The sequence below is a fragment of the Thermobia domestica genome, chromosome 17 (assembly GCF_964235325.1).
Source record: "Thermobia domestica chromosome 17, izTheDome1.hap1.1, whole genome shotgun sequence".
Classification (NCBI taxonomy): Eukaryota; Metazoa; Arthropoda; class Insecta; order Zygentoma; family Lepismatidae; genus Thermobia; species Thermobia domestica.
In genome coordinates this window covers 146,259,333-146,282,465 of record NC_137470.1, presented here as the reverse complement: position 1 = coordinate 146,282,465, position 23,133 = coordinate 146,259,333, and the positions used below count along the sequence as shown (strand labels likewise).

General features: G+C 36.3%; 1 protein-coding gene across 3 annotated transcripts in view; it reads left to right on the top strand.

Moving 5' to 3' along the window:
- LOC145674391 (uncharacterized) overlaps positions 1-23,133 on the top strand; it is a 90,772-nt gene that overhangs the window by 8,876 nt on the left and 58,763 nt on the right. Inside the window, exon 1 of one of the 3 annotated variants that reach the window (XM_081744382.1) lies at positions 20,068-21,250. The exons of the other annotated variants lie outside the window; for them this stretch is intronic. The gene's annotated coding sequence lies outside the window, so the exon portion shown is untranslated. Of the gene's footprint in view, positions 1-20,067; positions 21,251-23,133 lie in introns of those variants that run through there. 3 annotated transcript variants of the gene reach the window in all.

Here is a 23,133-nt window from a genome sequence, read left to right as displayed (position 1 = left end):
CGGTTTGGGAAATTGTAGACACTTATATTCACGTATTCGAACCTTTTTCTATAACCTACATTTTCGCTTTTCTTCGAGTATTTTTAGAATCTTGTCTATGGCTATGAGTACATGAATCGAATCGTGTGTTTGTCGTTGCTTATTACAACAAAACTGTCAGTTGTTCCATATTCCGATGATAACTCTTAATTTCACTTTGCAGAATAACAGTCCAGTTTTCAACGAAGTCCACATGAAGTAAAATAGAATTTGTATCTTGAAATTTTATACAATGCTTTTCGGTAGCAATTAATTCTCTTTGGATGTAGTCATGAATTAAAATTCTTACAGTTAAACGAGCAATGTACGATACGAAAACAGAAAGTGTCACAGTTTATTTTAACGAGATCATTGTTTTCCTCCACACTTATTCCTTCCACTTCAGGCCATTCACCACATTCTTGAAGAAGATAGCTGTCATTTTCTACGGATTATACTAAAGGAAATAGGTCACTCATGACAGCTTCAATACAGGTTGCATGCACCTTTGATTTGTTGCAACGCAGTAGCAGCTAAATTAAAATTTGTACAATACGCACTTCCCTCGCAGGTTGCGGACTGACCCACTTTAGTCGAATACTATAAAATTCCGAGTGACCCATTCTTATGCTGGAATTGTTCTGTTTAAAAAGTCCGTAAATTTCTTTGATGGATCGCGTAAGAAAATGTTTCGTTTTTTTTTTTTTTTTTTTTTTTTCCGAACTCTGTAATGACATCGCACTTAATTGTGACTTTGTCTGGAGCATTCCAAATCATCACTGAGGTACTAGTTCAGGCTTTTTATAGATCATCAGAATTTATTGGAAGCCATTTGAAATAAAATTAGTGTGTTTCGTAATCGTAATTTACATCTCAGGTTACTTCGGTTTAAGAAAACGGAGGAGTATGGGGGAGGCTCATTTTACTATTCCAGAGAGCTTTTTTGATCAAAATAATAATAATAAAAAAAAAAACAGTGAGGAAAACCTTTTATTCTTCATTTAATTAATGTGAACCACAAACATCATCAAATCATTGCACCTTTATTGTTTCCAATGTTGCTAACTGTAACATCAAAGTTAACGAAACTTCGCTAACTTCAAAAGGCTGTAGTTAATTCATGAAGCATTGGTCGAGAATGGTATATGGTGTGCTTATTATTCATGTAAAGTTGAACTATCTGACAAAATTTCAGAATTTTAAAAGATGGTGTTTTCGAGAAAATGGCGATTTTTGAAAATTTGACAATTTCTTGAATTTTTTGCGACAAAACGGTTGCACACAGAAGCGATACAACTTTTTTTTTTCGGAAAGCGGGTAACTAGGTCTTATCAACCGTGAAAACAGAATTTTAAAATTCGAACCGGAAGTGTTCCAAAAAAATTCGCAAACTTCGACTTTTTAGATAAACTGACGTTCATTTGTTAATTTATGTACAAAAAGATACGCATGCGCAAAACAAACTATATTAAAATATAGTTTATTTATATACCTTTGTAAATACCACAACAAGAATTATAACTACCTGTCTCCATAGCTGAATGGTGGGGCTCCGAAGTTGACCATTTTCCATGTCTTCTACACTTCATAAATTGTACTCCCCGTCTTTGATGGCCCATTTGTTGACGGGAAAATTTTTTCGACAAAACTAAAAAAAGGTCTCTTAAAAACATGTCTAGTTGCTGCAAAAAAAAGTTTCAACAATATCTGAGATGGTGATGGTACATGCTCTGCCTGAATTGAGATGGAAGGCACCTAAACATAATATTTCACCCTCTACGTACATTCACTTCTACAATGTGTGGGTGCAATTTCTTCAAATGTTGGTGTGTCACTGCTTTCACTGTCCATTTGCCAAGTTCGTTAGCGAAAGTATTAATCGCAGCAGTCTTCTTATTCAGCTTACTTTCCTCTCATGTTTTATATGTAACCTCAGAAGGGTCACTTACTATGTTTTCCAAACCAAGTGTTTGTAAAGTGAGTCCTCTGTCTCCGGGGCATTCATCATATCTCGGAAACAAACAGGTCTCTCATACATGACAGATTACTAACGATTTTACACGTCCAAGATGTCATATGTTACGCTTTCAAGTAAGGTCTTCAAAGTTACCATGCAGAGTTCAAGATTGGCACAATACACACACAAACAGACATCCGTAGGCGGAGCAGGACGTTTGGACGCAAAGCAGTCCACGATGAGCTACTTCGGCGTAGTAGTTCGTTTTTGACTGGTCATTGAGAACTCTGCAATATTGTCATAGATTCCATATTCCATGTCCTTGGAAATAATGCTGTTCTCCTTATGCCGCCTAATCGTATCGTTCCTTTACGTTAGATATATTACAAAGAACAGAAATTTGTTTTGGGGTGTCACAGGCTGCGTACAATAAATTTTATTTTGGCCTAAGTGCCTATTTTTATGAAATCTGAAATAACTTTTTATTAATACAATAGAGCATCAACTATCCGGCCTAATGGGCAGATCAAATAACAAAAAGCATTCAATAAATACTTACATAGTACTTCCTGAACCATCCGTAGCATTAAAAACACCATTTTTATTCCAAAACAAGCTCTTATTCGTTTCTTCTGACCACTTGGTACAGGTCAGTACTTAATAGAGTTCTTTTGTTTTGTACCTCGCATTTTAATAATTTATTATAGAAAATGAAAATTTGTACAGTATTTTACGCATTTTAAGATAAATTTAACAATGTCTGACTCAAAAAATCAAATACACAATGCAGTATGAATACATAAGTTAGTCACAACTTTAAAATCACTAAACATTAACGAAAAACGTACGTATTTTTACACAAATTACATATCTTTTATTAAAAATAAGTATTGTTTTAAAACTAAGCCGCATAGTTCGGAGACCGGATACTCGCGGGTCTGGTGCAGTTCCTTCCCATTTCTTTTCAACTGGTAAAGACAAGTTGTGTATGATGTGCAGAAACTTTGATGTGTTCAAGGTGTTATTTTAATTTTTTGCAAAATTATTTGTGAAAGTTTTTCGAAGTTTTCAATGCCTATTTTCATATTTTAGTGCTTAAAACGTCCGGGCTCTAGTTATGAAATACATTATAACATATATAGGTAGGTAAAACTATTCGGATAAAAGGTTTTGTGCCCAAACGGCCGCGTCCAAGTGTCTGCGCCCAAATGTCAGGAAGTTATATATATATATATATATATGACGAAAGTTCTTAAAACTACTGATCATGTATCTTTTCACTTTTTCTCCTACAGCTGTTAGCGTCTTTTTTGTTGACGCCCTGTCGAAAACAGTCTCATTTTTCTTCCACATATGTGCAATTTGAACATGTGCTTCATTTGCAGGGTGACCATAATAGGGAACGAATTTTCTAAACACTACTTTTGCAGACCTCACATTTTGTTTTGTCCACGTGGGAGACCCGGGTTCGATCCCCGCCAGGAGCTCATGTAGTTCAGATCCCACATTAAGCTGTAGGTCCACGTCTCATATAGCCTCGTTACTGAAAGAGACACGAAAATCAATTTAAATCAAAATCAGTCTTGTTTGTTGCAGCTGGATGTAGTGCAAAACGTGTGCCTTTGAAAGAGAGACTGCGATCACTGTGAGAACTTGCACCTTTCCGTTGTAAGATTTACACGATTCAGCAGCTCAGCATGTTGTACACTTTTTTTTTTGGGGGGGGGGGCGTGTAATTTTCTTCGGAAGAGGGATTTTCTACTTGGAAGAGATTGGTCAGTTTTGATTTGGTATACTCACTCACCGCTGCAGTAATTTCGTTGTCTTCTTTATGCATACACCTTACGACTTCTTGACTTCACTCACCATGGTTTCTTAACAAGGCTAACACAACCTCCCATAACTAACTGATTTAGGGAATGTAATTATTCTTCTACAGATACTAAAGCTTCATCATCCGTACAGTGGGAGACTTTCTTCTTATTCAGTTTAGTGTCATTGTTGATATTCTGTCAAAGCACTTAGAACACAGAAAGTCATCACTGGAAACATCTTGACTTTAAAACAGTCTTCAACTGAGCACTCTTGTTCTCAGCCTGAAGAAAGTCTGTTTCTGTGCTAGTCTTATATATCAGTCTTTTATGGATATGCAAATAGTCAGCATACTTCACTCTCCTGTGGCCCAGTCAGAAGACATTTCAAATTCAGTCCTTTCCACAAGACACCCTACAATCAATCAGTCAGCAAGATCCTCTCAAAAGTTTGCAGGGTCATGTCCATCTCAATTCAGGCAATGAGAAGAAAACTGAGGAAATCATAGTCTAGATGTTCCTGAAATTTCACATGTCGAACTATGACGTAATAGGAGTGAAATGTATATTTGCTTTCGCTTCTAAAAAAAATATTACCCAAGATACAGCTCTTCAAAATTGACTCTGCGGATCCCGGTTACAAATGTTAGAGTTTCAAAACAATTGATTTTTTTTCAGTATCAACAAAGTGGTAGCTATGATTTATTTTTTGATATTGATGAGGGAGCAGTGTTAAATCATATAAACAAGAAAAGCAGAACCTATCCTCAAAACCAACCGTACTAGAGCAATTTTAATAAGAAGAAAAAAAAATAATAAAAAGTTCTATTTCTCAAAAACACCAATCACAAAAACTTTTACAGACGTTGTATACCTAGTAGTACTACATATCCTGAAAAGGAAAAAAAAAAAAAAACACTTTGTTTCTGAATAGGGTTAGAAATTATTTTGTAAAATTTCATTTTTAAACCAATAGAATCAGTATTAAGGATAGCAAATAATGGAATGAACTATGTAAAGCATACAAGTTTGTTGTATCGTAATACTACATAACAACATTTGTTGCATGAGACACTTGTTAGTGAATGGTAAAGGAATTTACAAACAAACAATAGACATGTAATGTAACAAATACAGACATGTATTAACCGCGTCCAGAATACACACTAAACAGTTGCTCAATACATATAGTATCAGCATCCAGTATTGAATGAAGTCGAGCTGATGCGCCAGCAGGTATAGGAGAATCAACTATCTTGAGAATATTACGTAATGGAATAGAACATGTGTAATAAGCTTGCTGTTTTTTGTCAGGAAAGCGGTACCCAGTGGATGAGCCATGAGGCAACATGAAGTTCACAGTAACTTCCTGTAACTCATTGCTAAACTGTGTGACCTCTGCCACCCACCAGTCACCCTCATTCATACAGGCAACAAACATGCTAGGCTTTAAACTTTGCAGACTTTGCACTTTAATGGCTGGTAAGCACTCACTGTGGCCAAATGATACCTTTTCAATGGGGCCTTTCGCTGTCCTTGCAATGGAGAGATTGTGTCAATCGTATGCCCACTCTTTCAGTTTTCTAACTCGAAATTCTTCTACTTTTTCTTTGTGTAAAAGTATCAATCTTATTGCAGCAGTGTACTCTGAAACTGTTTGGACAGTCTACTGCACGTTGAATAGCCTGTACTGTAGGCTTAGATATGTTGTGTTTAGTGACATGATGTTTCACTAGACCTCCGATCCCATCACATGGCCATTTTCCATGCCCAGTTGCACTGAAAATCCATTTTGAGGGACCTGATGATTCAGAAAGTTCATAAAGTTGAAAGCGTTTTTCTAAATTGACTGGCAGCCCCATCGGATATTATGCTAGTTCTACTTGGCTTAACACTAAGTTGTTTTATTATTATTATTATTATTATTATTATTATTATTATTATTATTATTATTATTATTATTATTATTATTATCTTATGAATTGCCAATAAAGTATGGGAAGAATCATGTCCTGTGTCATCACTGGCAATGGAAAAATTAATTATCTCGTTAAAATACGCAACTGCCGTAAAAATGTATATTTGGTCATTTTGCCAGTGGTATCCCTATACTTCTCCTGGTAGAACAACAGACCAATTCTCTGCGAAATCACAATGAATGACTAACTTTTGGGTAGATGTTTTTGCTTGATCTTTGGTATGGAAAATATGGTTTGTTTTCACATTCTTAATATGAGGATGTACAACCTTTACAGTCCATGTAGACAGTTCGTCAATGAAATAATCGATAGGCACTGTATTTTTCACAAGTTTATAGGCTTTCCATGTTGCATAGCTTACTCCATCATTCTCTACTGCTGCTTCTTCAAGTTGAAGTGTTTGTAGATGGAGTCCATCCTGTCTACATTCTTGAGATAAGCATGGTTCAGTCTCCATGTGGCACACAACTAATGACAATACCTGACATGTTAGACTGTCCAGGCAATCGCTTCCTTACAACAGGTTGTTCAGAGTAACTATACAGAGATTGAAGTTTGCACAATAAACACAAACCTCACTTGTTGGATGTGGTATTACCCACTTAGGACGCAAAGAGATGAATTTTGTTGAGCCTATCTTCGTTTGTGGGTACTCATTTTTAAAAAGGGTCAATGATTTAGAGATGGTCCTTGTCATATAGCGCTTTACTTTAAGAATTATTTAACCCTTTTACAGTACATTAGCAATATCCTTTTTTTATTAGCACTTTGCTTTGTACGGTCCCATTTATCATCGGTATAAAATGATAATGCTATTTGCAAATCCTTTTCCTTGATGGCATGTCAGCAGTCGGAGTCCGGCAAGCCAAAAATTTCTTTATCTGCCACCAGTCTTCGTGATTTGTCAACCATGTGTTTGGTAAAATGTGGGATATCTTCCGTTTGGTAATCGATCTTGGAACAATGGATAGAACGTGAACTTTTTGATTGTAAGATGTGCAAGACGCAAGGGCTGTATTTGTATTATTGAACCACAGTTTTCAAGACCTACATTGCGGAATAACATTATGCTCTTCCAAAGAAGAAGTTGATTCAGTGTGAAAAATTCTGCTTGGCCTACTTCCAGTTGACTCTTCTACTGCTGTTACAAGTTCTTTTCGTTTTTGTGTTACATATGTTTCTGGATTGCATTTCACATAACAAGGCTTTTTCACAGGTGAAACGCCAACTGCGGCTGCTGTTTTATTTAGCAGTTGCAGTTTTTCACTTTCAGGGATAAAATGTGTATCACCGTCACAACCTTCATCTAACACGCTCAGAGTAGGTAGCTTATATTCCTGATTAGCAATCTAGTGTAGCGTTTGGAGCACAGGTAATGATTTGGAGCCACTTTCTCGTTAGGGAACTGTTTAGCAAACATACCACCTGATTCACCAACCACAATGAAGTTTGGTCTTTTGTTGTTTTTGTAATATATTGTGCACACCTTTCGTGATTTCATGTGATTTCATGGCCCATCGATACCGAAAAATCGATTTTTCCACATTTATCCTTCCGTTCATGGTGATGTATACAGCCATCTAAAAGCCACACCGCTCAACGTATCTGCACCAAATTTTAAACTGGAAGTTTTTAAATGATTCTCCATTGTTTTTTTTCTCGAACTTTCTTCCTACCTCTAAAAATAAAGGTATTTTACCGGAGTGAGAATAAAAGTATGCATTTTCCTCAAACAGCTTTAAAGGTTTTGTTATGGTAGGCCTATAAGTCATTTCTTCGGGAAAATCTTCAAGGAATAATTTACTTTTGGCGGTGTTTTTCCTGGATGAGTTATATATAAAAAAAAATTAAATCAGGAGATTTTGGTCATCTTCTATAAATATTTAATTAATAACCTGACAACATGCCATAACTCATTTGTGCTGAACAAATTTATAAGGGAGTGAGTTTTTGGGGCTATTTTCTCATAAACGACTCAGGTGATTATGCTCATATTTCATAAATAAATATTCCATGAATAATTTGACAATATGGCATAACTCATTTGCCCTGAAAAAACCTACAATGAATAGTTTGTTCTGAGGAGTGGGCTTTTTGGACGATCTTCTTAAAAAGGACTCAGACGATTTTGCTGACATTTCATAAATAAATATTCCATTACCAACCTGATGGTGTAGCATAACTCATTTGGCCTGAAAAAATCTACAAGAGTTAGTTTATTCTTAAGGGTAGGTTTTTTCGAATCATTTTCAGGAAAACGACTGAAAGTATTTTGTTCACATTTCAAAAATAAATATTTCATTAATAACACGATAATATGGTATAAATTCGATTTTCTTAATGCGGTGACCCGCACCTTTTATTAAGAATCAATTAATGATGTCGTTAATGTAGAAATCATTCCGAAAGGGGGGATATTATCAATTAATGAGAGATTAATGAAGTTCTTCACAACTACAACAATTAAGGTGTAATTACATACAAGTCGTTAATAGTTTTACTTAAATCTTCAGTATTCGCACTGAAATTTTCAATGTTTAAACAGCAACAGCATTGCTAAGTACAAATTTACAATCAATAGTAGAGAAATGTCCAAGCTGCAATCCTGGTCACTGCATATCATCTTTTATAACTGCCCCTGTGTATTATTTCTTACCTATTAAATTTTATTATTCCGCTATTTATTATAACTGCTTCTCTTGAACATTGCTTTCTTTAAACAAGTTAACTTCACCAATTATAAGCACTACAATTTACAGTGGACAAACACCGTGTGCGTGGGTTTTCTTGGGGTTCTCCCGTTTCCTCCCAATTACTTCATTCCACCATTTCATTCATCTCACATCATCACCGTCTCCTTAAGCCTAACCGGCATAACCGTGGGACGTAAAACTGAAAAATTTCATGTCATTTTCATTTGCACTACAATTTACGAGGTTATTTACATATATTGTGTCGAAACTAGTGGTGGGCATAAAAAAACTGGCTGTTTGGGTTTTAGAAATCCAAAATCGGTGCTTGAAACCTTTATTTAAAAAAAAATGGTTTTCTATCAAACCGGTTTTGGTGAGAACCGAAATCTCAGTTTTCGGTTTTTATTTATTTATTTATTTAACCACCACCAGATACAGGTCAGAGGCCATTTTATACTGGATATCTAGAACAATAACAATGGAAAGGATTTGGGAAGGTATCGGCCAGGGCCTGTTTAGTAGGTACCATCCCGGCATTTGCCTGGTAGGACTGAGGAAAACCTCAGTCAGAATGGTCGGCAGCGGGAATCGAACACACGTCCTTCCGAATGCGAAGCCAATGCTCTACCACTTGAGCTACTTCGTTCGGTTCGGTTTTGCTCATCTTTAATGGAAATATGGGGAAGGAAGAACGAGCGCACCATGTCATTTCTAGTAGAGTAGAAATACCCGCTCGTTGTAGTCGAATATAAAGTTTGTTTCAGTGAACAACATTTACCATCCGGTGTCGTTTCTACGTACCTAAGAGGCAAAACCTACGCTGCCGTAAGCATACAAGTAAAGCGTCAACCTAGGTCATGCCAGTGAATTTCTATCCTTTCCTTTCTTATAATTCCTTTACATCTAACTGTGTAGGTAACTTTCTTTAATATATATTATAGGAGACTGTATCATTGTGTAAACTTTGACATATGTCCTTAAGATGTTGAGTAAAGTCGTACTTGATTTTATAGAGCTATAGCACCGTAAAAATGTGACCCCTTCAGTTGGAAGAACTTTTAAAATCTGTCCTAAGCCACTAAGATATTTGCAACGTGCAAGACTATGTTCTAGGCTGCAGGATTTTTTGTGTTACGGAATAGCTTGTTTTCAAAATGGCATCTGTTCAGTGGAGTGAACAGTGTACAGCGTATGATACGAACATTTCTGATACTTCAATTGCAATGTTCAAGGAATTTTTTAAAAATAAAAATACCTTTCATTCTGTACGACTTTGCATTTTGCTCATAGTCTTTCTTCACTATCTTGTCAATTTCGGTAACTTCTTTTTCTTTTCAACATATGGTACCCCATCATTTGAAGTGTGACTATTCTAATTAATTCCGAATCGTACACTTGCTTTTCTTAATTTCTTGTTTGTTATCTGTCTCTGTTTCTAGCACAACCCAACACACACATGCATACATACATATATAGATTTTTTTTCAAATGCAAATTACAATGTTCATATAGAAATAGTTATGTCCATTTCTTCGTACAGAGGAATTTTGTTCTATTCTTATCAGAATTCAGGGCTGCATTATATTTTCTTCAGTTCCTTTCTCTGTTAAAGGTTTCTTCTACGATCACTACACTATTGTAACAGCTCGTGTCTTTCCGCATTCTTCTTCACTATGCACTCACTGTGGTTTTACTATAACTGGCATTTCAGCGGGCACTGTAGCTCAGCGGTACAACGCTCATCTCTGGTGTTAGGGGTTCCTGGTTCGTTCCCAAGCCAAGTGGGTTTGTGGTGACATCATCGCGTCCGTAGGTTTTGTCGGGGTACTCCGGTCTCACTACCAACAACAATTCTTTGGTTTTCTCATTTGATTCCTCCAAACAAGGGTTCAGTCCTTCCTCTAGATCGAGTTCTTTGGTTCCGATGAATTGAATAATTTCGAGTTCCCATATGGCTGTTCAGTATTTCCCGTTTCAAAGTTGTCAAATCATTTTTATCAAGTTACTAGCATCGATGTTGAAATAAAAACCTTAAATGAACAACTTCTTATGTCATGTGTTTGGAAAAAATGACAGTAAAACTTAGATGTTACTATTGTGCCCTAAATTTAGATTTAAACGGCATCGGAAGTGTCACTCTTCATCTCAGCGTCCCCGAAAACTATGGATTCGACACTAATATCGATCATTTTTAAATATCTCCCCCTCCTCTCCCCTAAGTCGTACTGTCAAAATGAAATGATAAAAACCATCCTAAGCCTGAACCTTCATCTATGGTGAATATTTGATTGAGGTCGGGTGGTTCAAGAGGTACGAAATCACAAACATAGTCATTTTCATTTTATATATAAAGATGTACTATTACAAAGTTGGTTTTGGTAGTGGAGGAGCAAATAAGTATAAGAAGCGTATAAGGAAGGATTGCTACATTTCGAGACATGTGTAGAAGTTCCATTTGTTCCTAATTTCTATTTCTTGTTCACTATATACAAAGAAGGGACACAAAAATGAAGTAGGGAGATTTGGTTGTTTCTAGACATGTGCAGTAGGTTCATTAATTGTTTTCTCTGTCATGTAATGTCCCTCCATTCTGAAGTATTGCTTTTATCCGCTTCTATCCATACAATCCATGAAATGGATCCAGTTGTCTGTTGTTTGGTTTCGTCAACCGAATCCACTGATCCAATCCGTCAACTACACTGAGTGAATCGATCTTTTTATGCTCGAAAGTGAATTCGTCTTTTGGTTCCACCAGAGTTAATCGTATTCCTTTCAGAATTACGATGTTTTCATTCCACTGAAGAATTCGTTTTTTTTGGAACGAATCATCGCCGAATTACTACCCATCGCTAATTTGCTATAAAAAATTTGGTCCAAAACTCCGTGTTACATAATTCAACTTCCTAGTTTGAAAATATATCAGGCCCTGTTTCCGCCCTCTTAAATCTTGAATTTCAGAAATTTCTCTCTCATCTATAGTAAAGGGTTAAGGAAAACATTTCTGAAAATTTCAGTTACCTACGCGGAGCTGTTTTGGAGATCTGGTGAAGTTTGGAAGACAGCCCAGGCTTGCTTTCTCCCTGAAACTCCGTTTTACTCTAAATTCAAAATTTCCAAAGATCTGACAAAAATTGAAGGAAAAGTTTAGTCTCCCCTCTGCTCTGTATAAGTGTCATTTAGTAATGGAGCTCCTCCGTGCCTAATCGGTTAGTGTACGTGCCTTTGGCGCGGGAGACCCGGGTTCGATTCCCGGCGGGAGCTCATGTGGTTCGGATTCCACGTTAATCAGTAGGTCTACGTCTCAGATAGCCTCGCTGCTGAACGGGACGTAAAACTCAAAATCAATCGAAATCAATTGTCATTTAGTAATGCTCTACCTCACCCTTGGCCTAGAATTCAGGAAGAACATTTGTACAAAATTTCAATTTCTTGTATCCAAGAGTTCCAGAAATCTGGTAAAAGTTGAAAAAAATGTTTAAGGCCCCCTTCTATCCTGTAGAAGCAGTATTTCGTAGAACGTCTTTACTTCCTACTTATAAAGTACATGGGAAATGGAGTATATTATATACAAAATTTTAAAGTTCTACGCGTAATAGTTTCAGATATCTGGCAGACGGCAAAAAGAATAATTCAATTTCCACTATCCCCCATTAAGGGCCGTATCGGGGTCGACGGGATCGAAAAACCTGTCTTATCTGCAGCATATAGTAAAAGGAGAATATATCCAAAAATTTCAGAGTCCTACGCCTAATAGTATTGGGTATTTTGGGAACGGAAGAAACAAATTAAGTTTTCTGTCCCCCCTCCCTTACAGGTCACCTTTCAAAAAAATCCTGTCTCGTTTGTAACCTTGAGTGTAAGGAAAGCATTTATACGAAATTTCAAGATTGTACGCGTAATAATTCAGAGATGTGGCAAACAGCAAAAAATCATTGAAGCCCTCTTATCCACTCATAGGATCCGCATTAAAAGAAATCTTAATGTACACTCATGCCCAAAATTATTTTCGCATGTCTATAAATATGTTGTTGTAGGAATATAATTTGATAACGAATTCGCCCGGTATTTCTTATAATGTTAGTATGTGTATAATCGGCAAGGACGTGTATGTGGCAAATTTCATGTCAAGAAAGCAATAAAGAACAATAAAACAAAAATAAAACGTTCTTGTCCATTTAACAACATTCTGTTTTACTCATTCTAGTTTTCGTATTTATAATTCTTTTTCTATGAAATTTACCACAAATATACATTTCCCGATTATACACATAGCATCAGTATTAAAAGTACCCTGCAAAATCATTATCATATTATATTCTTACAAGAAGACAGTTATAGATATGCGACAATCATTTTGGACATGAGTATACAATCTACAGCACAAAAAGAACGTTTATTCAGAATTTCAAGATTCTACGCCTAATAGCTTCGGAGATCTGGAGAATGGCAAAAAAAATTCCCAAGTCCCGTTATCCCGCTTTTAGGGCCGCATTTCGAAAAATCCCCATCTTAAGTACAGTCTACAGTGCAAGGAAAGCGTATTTGCAAATTTTCAAGATTCTACTTATAATAGTTTGAGAGATCTGGCGAACGGCAAAAAATTATCCAAGTCCCGTTATCCCTCAGTAGGAGTAGCATTCCATCTTATCTATAGCTTAAACTGCAAAGAAAACATTTACACAAAATTGCAAGATGGTATGCCTAATACTTTCGGAGATCTATTAATGAGTGAGCCAGTGGATTTACTCTTTTATATATATACTAGCCTTTGCCTAGCTGGGGGCTCCGCACCCACATCCCCGCATTTGCTCGACCTACGGTCTCGCACCTCTTAAACCCACAATTCTACCAAATTCCAAGTTTCTTTTCATATTTCAACTATATAAAAGATAAGATTTTGTATCCCATGAAAACACCCATTTAAATAACATGAGAATTATTTCATCCCCCATTTAGACCCCTTAAAAACTAAAAATATTCACTTCTGGCAATTTTCCTGTGGGTTAGTCCCGAAAGACTACAATCATGCCAAATTTCATCATTCTAATCCTGCCGGAAGTGTCTAAACATTTTGAGGTGTAGAAGATGTCCCATATACATAACATGGGAAAGATATTTCAGTTCCCCATAAAAACACTCTAAAAATGGAAATTTTTAGTTTTGGTGATTTACTTAGGTAACGCTAACGAAAACGTACAAGCATACATAATTTCAAGTTTTTATTCTAATACCAAGCACCTAAAACATGAGATTATAAGACGAAAGAAAAAACGGCCTTTTAAATAACATAGAGAATTTCTTCATCTCCATTTAGACCCTCTAAATAGTAAAAATATTCACTTTTGGCAGTAAAATATTCAATTCAATAGTAAAATATTCAATAGTAAAAGTATTCAATTTTCCTGTGGGTTAATACTGGAAAGCTACAATCATGCCACATTTCAACTTTCCACGTCAACTGGAAGTACCCCCTTATTTTATGTCAGTTCATGTAGTTTTATATATAGTTAGGATATATATACAGGGTGTTTCAGAACAACACCGACAAAGTTTGGGAGGTGATTCCTGACACCAAGATAAGACAAAAAATATAGACCAACTGGGACCCACAAATGCTTCCTTTCAGAGTTATAGGCTGCCGAAAAAAAAAAAAAAAACTTTAAAGGCCCATTGCTTCAAAACTATGGGACCTACTAATATGTTCACTATCCAAAAGTAGATGTTTCAGAATCCTAAGGTACTCACGAAGCAATTTTTATAAAGGGAGTGTGGGTACGGGCATATAATTTGAAGTACTCACCAACTACCTCTATAAAATTGTTGCGGAAATACCGGAGGATTCTGAAACTTGAATGTTTGGGTAGGGCATATATTAGTTACTGAGTGAAGTCTTGACCCGACTACGGTAGGTCCCATAGTTTTGGAGCTATGGACCTTTAAATTTCTTTCTTTTTTTATGTTTTTGGCAGCCTATAACACCGAAAGGAAGCACTTGTGCACCCAGGTTGGTCTATACTTTTTGTCTTATCTTTGTGTCAAGAATCACCTCCCAAACGTTGTCGGCGTTGTTTTGAAACACCCTGTAAATTCGACAAACTGAAACAGATGATTCCTCACATCAAAATAAGGAAAAAAGTTCATATGGCCCCGTGGTCAAAAGTGCATAGTTTCAAAGTTAGGAATGTCCAAAACCGTGGAAAATGAACTTCGGGAACAATATCTCCAAAACTATTAGCTATTGAGCTGAGGCTGCATGTTATTGTCTTTGTCTGCATGTCTTGATTTGTAATCTGCTCTATCCAAAAATGCATGATTCTAAATCGTTCACTGGCGACGCAAGGGAGTCCACCACAGGAAGTGGGGGAGTCCCAGATATTCCATTAGAACAGATGGGTCCGATTCACGACAGATAGACAACGTACCACCAAGTAACAGAAAATCGTTGAAAGACCATCAATATTTTGAACAAAATCAAGATGGCGAAGGATTTTTGGTGTGTTGTGCGTGGTTGCATAACTACAATTGGGGTTGAATTTAGAGGATAAAATGAAATTAAGCAAACATCATTACATCTGCAAGTTCAGGACCCATCTGGTTCCTTTTATCCGCTAAATTCAGACCCAACTATAGTTATGCAACCACGCACAACACACCAAAAATCCTTCGACATCTTGATTTTGTTCAAAATATTCATGGTATGAATCGGACCCATCTGTTCTAACGGAATATCCGGGAACCCCCGACTTCCTGTGGGGAACCCCCTTGGGCCGTCACTGAACGAATCAGAATCATGCATTTTCGGATAGAGCAGATTACAAACCTAAGACAACATGCCGCCTCAGCTCAATGGCTAATAGTTTGGGAGATATTCACCCCCAAAGTTCATTTTCCCACGGTTTCGAACAGTCCTAGCACTGAAACTATGCACTTTTAACCATGGTTCCATTTGAACTTTTTTCCCTTATTTTGATGTGAGGAATCACCTGTTTCAGTTTGTCAGTCTAGTTCATTAACACCCTATATATATATATACACGGGTCATTCCATATCAATTCAACACAGTGACTTACCCTCACCATCTCAGATTTTCATGAAATTTGGTACATAGTTGACATATCATTTTGCAGCATTTTCCATGCCCTTTCCTGTGGTGTACATCATCATATGGCTAATGCAGATTTTTTTTTTTTCAAAATCAAAATCAATTTTTTTTAAAAATGTACGCATTTTAAAATTTTGAAATTAATTTCACGAATAGATAATATTGTTGTAAAGCACCTGGCAAAATATGAATTTGGGATGATAATTGGTTCATTGTTAAAAAAATTCAAAACTAACACTTGATTTTTCAATAATATTGTATCCGTAGGGTAATAACACAAGAATACTAAGTTTTACTTCTCTGAAAATAAAAATGAACATTAACCTGAAGGAAGAGTATAGATGATCCCATAGTAAAACTTTTCAATAAGTAGTAGGATATGTTTAGCATTTGAAGTTTGAAAAAGCCACATTTGTTGGGAATACATCACTTTCAAGGAGAACATAACTTCCTCCATCGGGAGTTACAGGATTCACTTTTGTCAGAACGTCCACTACAGACATCCACAGAACATCGGCGTTTCTTGGATATGAGTATGACGGAGATGGCTTAGGTGGATAAAGAAGTTATTTTTACTTCATCTTCATTTTTCTGCAAAACATGCCCGAGCCACCAATTTTCTTCAGAGACAGCGGTGACATAGCCTGATATGTCTTCCAATTGAAGTTTATTTAGAAATTCTGACACTTTCTTTTCCCAACCCTGCAAACCATCTGAAAATTTTAATACAATTTGCCCTCATGTTGAATTTGAACCCTCTCTGAAAATCTGTGGATCCCCGAAATAAATTCTTGCGTACGTCCCTGATAACCAGTGCGCTAAAATGGCGTTTATACAAACAATAAATGCCGGAATTTTAAAAATTAAGTATATCATACAAGAAAATTTTAAAAAGTCCAATTGGAAAGCTACAGATGTAGCCTTGATCAAGTTTGCCTATTTTTTATCAATATATTGAAGCAAAGTTAAATATGTTAATAACTGTGAAGCAGACATTGAGGCAAGCAGATAGATAAGATAGAATTTGTTTCGTTAGCAGAGGCGGCTTCAGGATTTTAATTTTGAGTAGGCCATTTTTTAAAATTTTATTTTCTAAAATATAAATATATATAGGATTTGTACCTTTGCAGTAAATATATATTTATTATCTTTTAGACGTTTATAGTTTGCAAAATTTTGGGTTAGGCCCGGGCCTACCCGTCAAAGCTGTTTCAGTTCGTTTGATTTGTTTAGGATTAACTTCCTTATGTAACAGCGAGGTTATGAAGGATTGGATATATTACTTAAATGTCATCTGAAACACTACTCGGTTTCCAACTGGGAGAAATTTTATGGGCTCACCGGGACCCCTTAATTACAAGGCGAAAATTAGATTCAGCTAACACAGATGATTCGAGATATGTGAAAACGTCAGTATGAATTTCACACGATTTGTGGCATTTTTGCATTTTTTTTACACTTTGTTTTAAACCTGGTTTAAACCAGACAACCCTGCTGTTGTACCAGTGCTGGATGTATAGTTTTTACAAACCACATTTATTTACAGTAATTTTTTTGTGAAACTTGTATTAGTATAATTTCATTAACTTTTATAAAACTAAAGTTCAAACGTATGAGCTAATAAGTATTACCAGCAGATTACAACTCTTTGTGATATGTTTTAGACCCATTACTGTACTGTACTCTTCATAGTTATTCCCATAAGTAAAATAAAAAAAAAAAAAAACATTGCATATTTGCATTTTTCAGCTAGATACAGGGTATTAATGAAAAGTATAGTGTTAGTTTTGAATTTTTTTTAACAATGACTCCATTATCATCCCAAATTCATACGTTGCTGGATGCTTTACAACAATACTATCTATTCATGGAATTAATTTTAAAATATTTGGTCTAGGAATTAATTCGTGCGGGTGGACAAGAGATGGCGCAACGAACGGAGCGTCCCACAGTTCCGTGTATCCACACATGTGTTGCAAACCCCTGTCATCGCGTATCGTTCGTAGTATAGGGCAGTGGATTAAAGCGTCAACAACACCAGTTTGTAGTTAAGTGAACATGGCGCAATTTGTGCCTGATAAAGTGTTTTTGCGGGGTGTCCTGCTGCATTACTTTAACATGCAGAAAAGTGCGACTGAAAGTCATCGTATTTTGGTGGAAGTGTATGGTGACCATGCTCTAGCTGAGCGAACGTGTCAGAAGTGGTTTGCACGGTTTAGAAGTGGTGATTTCGGCTTGGCAGACCAAGAGCGAGCTGGACAGCCAAAAAATTTCAAGACGAAGAATTGACAGCATTGCTCGAGCAGGATTCGTGTCAAACGCAGGAACAACTTGCAGCAGCATTAGGCGTTGATCAAACAACAGTCTCCAAACGCTTGAAAGCCATGGGAATGATTCAAAAGATGTCACATTGGGTTCCACATGAATTGAAAGACAGAGACGTTGAAAGACGAAAAACCATTTGCGAATTGCTGCTTCAACGACAGAGCAGAAAGGGGTTTCTGCATCGAATTATTACGGGTGATGAGAAGTGGATCCATTACGAGAACCCTAAACGAAAAAAGGCCTGGGTGAAACCAGGTGAACCAGGTCCATCACAACCAAAACGAGATATTCACTGTGCAAAGGTTATGCTGTGCATATGGTGGGATATGAAAGGTGTGGTGTACTATGAGCTGCTGCAACCGGGTGAAACTATGAATGGAGAACGTTATCGACGACAATTAATGCGTTTGAAGCAAGCTCTGGCCAGAACACGACCAGAATGGGAGAACAGACATGACAAACTTATTGTTCAACATGATAACGCTCGCCCACATGTCGCAAAACCGGTCAAAACCTATTTAGAAAATGTCGGATGGGAAGTTTTACCCCACCCGCCGTATTCACCAGACGTTGCTCCTTTGGACTACTACTTGTTCGATTGCATGAACAACGATTTGATTGGACAGCGGTTTACTTCTTCAGAAGATATCGAAACATGGGTCTCTGACTGGATCGCTTCCAAGGATGAGGACTTCTTTCGCCACGGAATCCGTACATTGCCTGACAGATGGGCGAAAGTGGTGGCTAGCGATGGACAATATTTTTCTTAAGGTATTTATGTATTTTGTGTTTGTACTACAGCTTCAATGTGTGCGTACCAACCGCACGAATTAATTCCTAGACCAAATATGTATTTTTGAAAAAAAATTGAAGTAAAGTTTTGATTTTGAAAAAACAATTCTGTATTAGCCATATGATGTTTTATACTACAGGAAAGGGCATGAAAAATGCTGCAAAATGAGACCTCAACCAGCTCTCTAGCTAAGGAGAGCTACAAGTCCAATTTCAAAATTCATTGGACATGCTATTTTGGGGACTTTTTAAAACTTTACATAGCCCTATCTTCAATACTAGTTGATATATAAACTTGAAATTTGGTATTTTTCTTAATCTATCTAGAGGGATCTATGTATCAAATTTCATTAAAATCTCAGATGATAAGGTAAATTTTGTTTTCAAAAATTGAACTCTTTGAGTTTTACGTCACACAGTTATGCCGGTTAGGCTAAAGAAGACGGTGATGATGAGTAATGAATGAAATGGTGGAATGAAGAAAGTGGGAGGAAACGGGAGAACCCCGAGGAAACCCACGCACACGGTGTTTGTTCACCATAAAGTTCACTTGGCGGGGGTTGGGATCGAACCCGGGACCCAAAGCTCCAGAGGTGAACGCTCTGCCACTGAGCCACCGCGGCCCCACATTTTGTTTTCAAATTGTGTTGACTTGACCTGGAATGACTCATACGGATCGGCCTGTACTCCCACATAAATGCATGATTTAAGATGTTACTAGGTGAAGTTTATACATAAATTGTAAATGGTAGCTCTGAAACAAAATCGAGCCATTATATTTTCAGTACAGTTAGTGCTAAGATTATTAATCTATTTAATAAAAGATTTTTATCGTTGAATATTAATAACGCTAGAAACAATTCGTTGGAACTAAAGATCCCGTTTTGTTCACAGATTTGGACATTTTTCTTTCTGCCGAATGACCGATTTTCTTCCCTTGTTGATAATTTTTCGTACTTTTTCTTCAGGATACAGTTATTATTATTACTATGGGAATGGAAAGGTTGAATATGAAGTTATTTCTTCATTGAAATTGAAATCTATTAATATATATATATACAGGGTGGTAGCTAGCTCCACCGACAAACTTTGGGAGGTGATTCCTTATATGAAATGAAAGAAAAAAGTTCTTATAAACATAGGTCGAAAAACGTCTCATTTCAGAGTTATGAACCGCCGAAAATTCGAAAAATCATGTTTCGAAACGCCCTGCCTTAGAAACTATAAGACCTATAACAAGCGGTTTAAGGAATTACACAGGAACTAGTATGCGAACTATCTAATATATCCATGTTTTACTATCGTCCGTTATCGGCGAAACGAACGCGTTATTAGTACTTAAAGGACTATCCCTATATCTCAATTTCCTTTTCACAGTTCGTTTCGCCGATAACGGAGGATGGTAAAACATTGATATATTAGATAGTTCGCATACTAGTTCCTTTGTGATTCCTTAAATCGCTTGGGATCGGTCCTGTAGTTCCTAAGGCAGAGCGTTTCGAAACGTGAATTTTCAAATTTTCGGCGGTTCAAAACTCTGAAAGAAAACGTTTTTCGTCCCATGTTTATTAGAACTTTTTTCTTTCATTTCATATAAGGAATCACCTTCCAAAGTTTGTCGGTGGAGTTACCTACCACCCTGTATATATATAAATGAAAGTTACTATGTTTGTGACTTAATAACTCTTAAAGCACCCGAACGATCTTTATCAAATTTCCAACATAGATGAGGTTCGGGCATGCAATGGTTTTTATCATTTTACTTTGACGGTGCAACTTAGGTAATGGGGAGGCGGATATATATTTATATATAAATGATAGAAGATGACCGATATTATTATCGAAAATGACCGACATCAGAGAGCGCTTCACTAATAGTAAAAATTGAGTGACTGTCGGAACGTATTACTAATTTTTCTTATTTTAACCCAGTGAAACGGGTATTTGATGCTGGTCTTTTAATAAAGCCTAAAATTTTCCAGGCAAAAGGCTGTCGAAATTTTTTTTTCTTCGTCCTTCAAAAAAGCCTTGCATTTCTGATATAACTCAAGCATTAATTTTGGCGTCTTAAACTTTGTATGCTGACGCGTGTGTTCGTTGTATATCATACAATGTAATGAGAAATTGTTTATTCCTATTGTTCTTTCTGACTATTGTATAAAGTACTGTTTGTTATTAAAATAACTTATTGTTTTCCACGTGCTTAAGAAATACGTGAGTTAAACATGAAATGGTACCGCTTGTCTTATCAGCTTAATATAATAAGCTAAAATCACTTTTTGTGTGTGTGGCGTGAAGTTAGGAAGGTTACCGTGATGTAGGGCAAAATAGGAGAAATGTTCCTTTGGACACATTTCCCACATTTTTTAAATGAAATTTGGATGGAATTTAGAAGTCACTAAAACAGTTCATCTTGCTTGACTACAACTCAGAACTTCCAAATACTCGTATACATCATCCGTATCGAATGTCTTAAGTATATCTATCAAGTTCGGTTACATTCGTTTAAGCCGTATCAGAAATGTGTTCAAAGAGACTTTCTCCTATTTTGTCTTATATCTCGGACATTACTGGTAAGTTGTTCTATTTTTGTGGATAGCTTATCGACTTCCTTTATCATGTAGTCCGGTTGAAACAAGCTTGTTAATCACCACCATTGACCGCCAAGTAAGCCATATATGGTTCACAATGAAATGGTCCTTGAGGCCACGTGAGCCTTATATGGTTCACGCGTTGAGGTTTTTATATATGTATATATAGATATAGATATAGATATATATAGATATATAGATATATAGATATATATATATATAGATAGATAGATAGATATTTGTAGAAACCCTATGATTCATGTAGGCAATTTTTGTGTATGGGAGATTATGAATTATGTCTTGATTGTTAGTGCTTATTACTTAGATTTCCAAAAATCCGTTCTTGGCCACACTGAGAACAGTTGAAAAGCGGTACTCAATTGCTTAGTTTTCTAGAATGAATCCTGCACTTATTCGACTTCGGAGGAAGAATTAGGAGATATATTGCACTGAAATAAGCATAATGCTACCAGCTGCCCCATTGCCCGCTGGATGGAGTGATTGACATACAACGCACAAGGTATATCGAGATCGATCCTAAGTGGGTGCATAGGCTATTTTATAAATCGTTATTTTACATGTTTATATATAAGAGGGAGGAGAGATGTGGCTTTACGTGAAGATCCTGGTATAAAGGAACAAACTCCATGGCTCTGGATAAGTAGAGTAACAAATAAAACACAGTTCTGACCAGAGCAGAATGAAATATATTAAAAACTATACTTACAATATGTTACAGTTGTGTCTGATGTGTTTGTGTCTGATGAAGAGGACGTTAGGTCCTTGAAACTGTAACACATTGTAAGTATAGTTTTTAATATATTTCATTCTGCTCTGGTCAGAACTGTGTTTTATTTGGTATAAAGGAATATTTCATGCAGATTTTCGTCCTTTCACATACTTTTTCATCTATGCATTAGGGAAGTCATAACACAATCCACAATTTTTCCCGCAACGTAGAATAAATTCAGAATTCAGTACTTGGCTACATTGAGCAATTCAAAAACGACGCTCAACTTGGTGTCACTCAGCAGGCTGTTGTTTGTTTACGTATTTCTGTGTAAAGTGGTTGTGATGTTTGTATGTTCTTTAGAGAACAATTAACTTTTTGTTTGAATTATATTGTCGTTCTTTACTTGTGTACCACGGATGGTTCACGGGGCCTAGAGGTAAATGTGTAGTTCTTCGGCTTCGTGAGCCACATATGGCTCAAGCACTTTCTGGCGACGAAATGTAAAAAAAAAAAAAAAAAAAAAAAAAAAAAAAAAAAAAAAAAAAAAAAAAAAAAAAAAAAAAAAAAAAAAATTCTACTATTTTTTACTATCATTGAAGCCAGTAGACAACAGTTAGCACAAAATTTACGAGTGGCCTCCAGTGACCATATTACAAAATATTTGTAGGCGCCCTAGGTACAAGTCGAAATTCGGCTTGGGCAGTCAATGTGTTAAATGAGGAAAATTACGTTAAGTGAATAAGTGATCATTGCAGCCAAACCTGTTTGAAATGAACCGTCATCGCTATTAGAAAATGGTTTCGTCTTCAACATTTAATTTATCGCGTTTGATAGAAATTACCTTAAAAACTTTCACAGCCATCTTTCAAATTGTTATATGGTGCACGTCCATAGAAAGTATTATTTCTTGCGTATGTTTCTTTTAACACTTACACTTAATACAGAGTGTTTACCAACAAGAACATCAGAATTTTGAAATTGTGTTCCGATAACAATGACTGGATTGGCGAGATTAAAATGTGACAGCTTCCTGCAGTAGTTTGTGGCAGAATAGCATGGAGAGGTACACAATCCAACAACGCATACAAATTATTCTAATTTACCCAATTACTCTAGACTTATCGCACGTAAA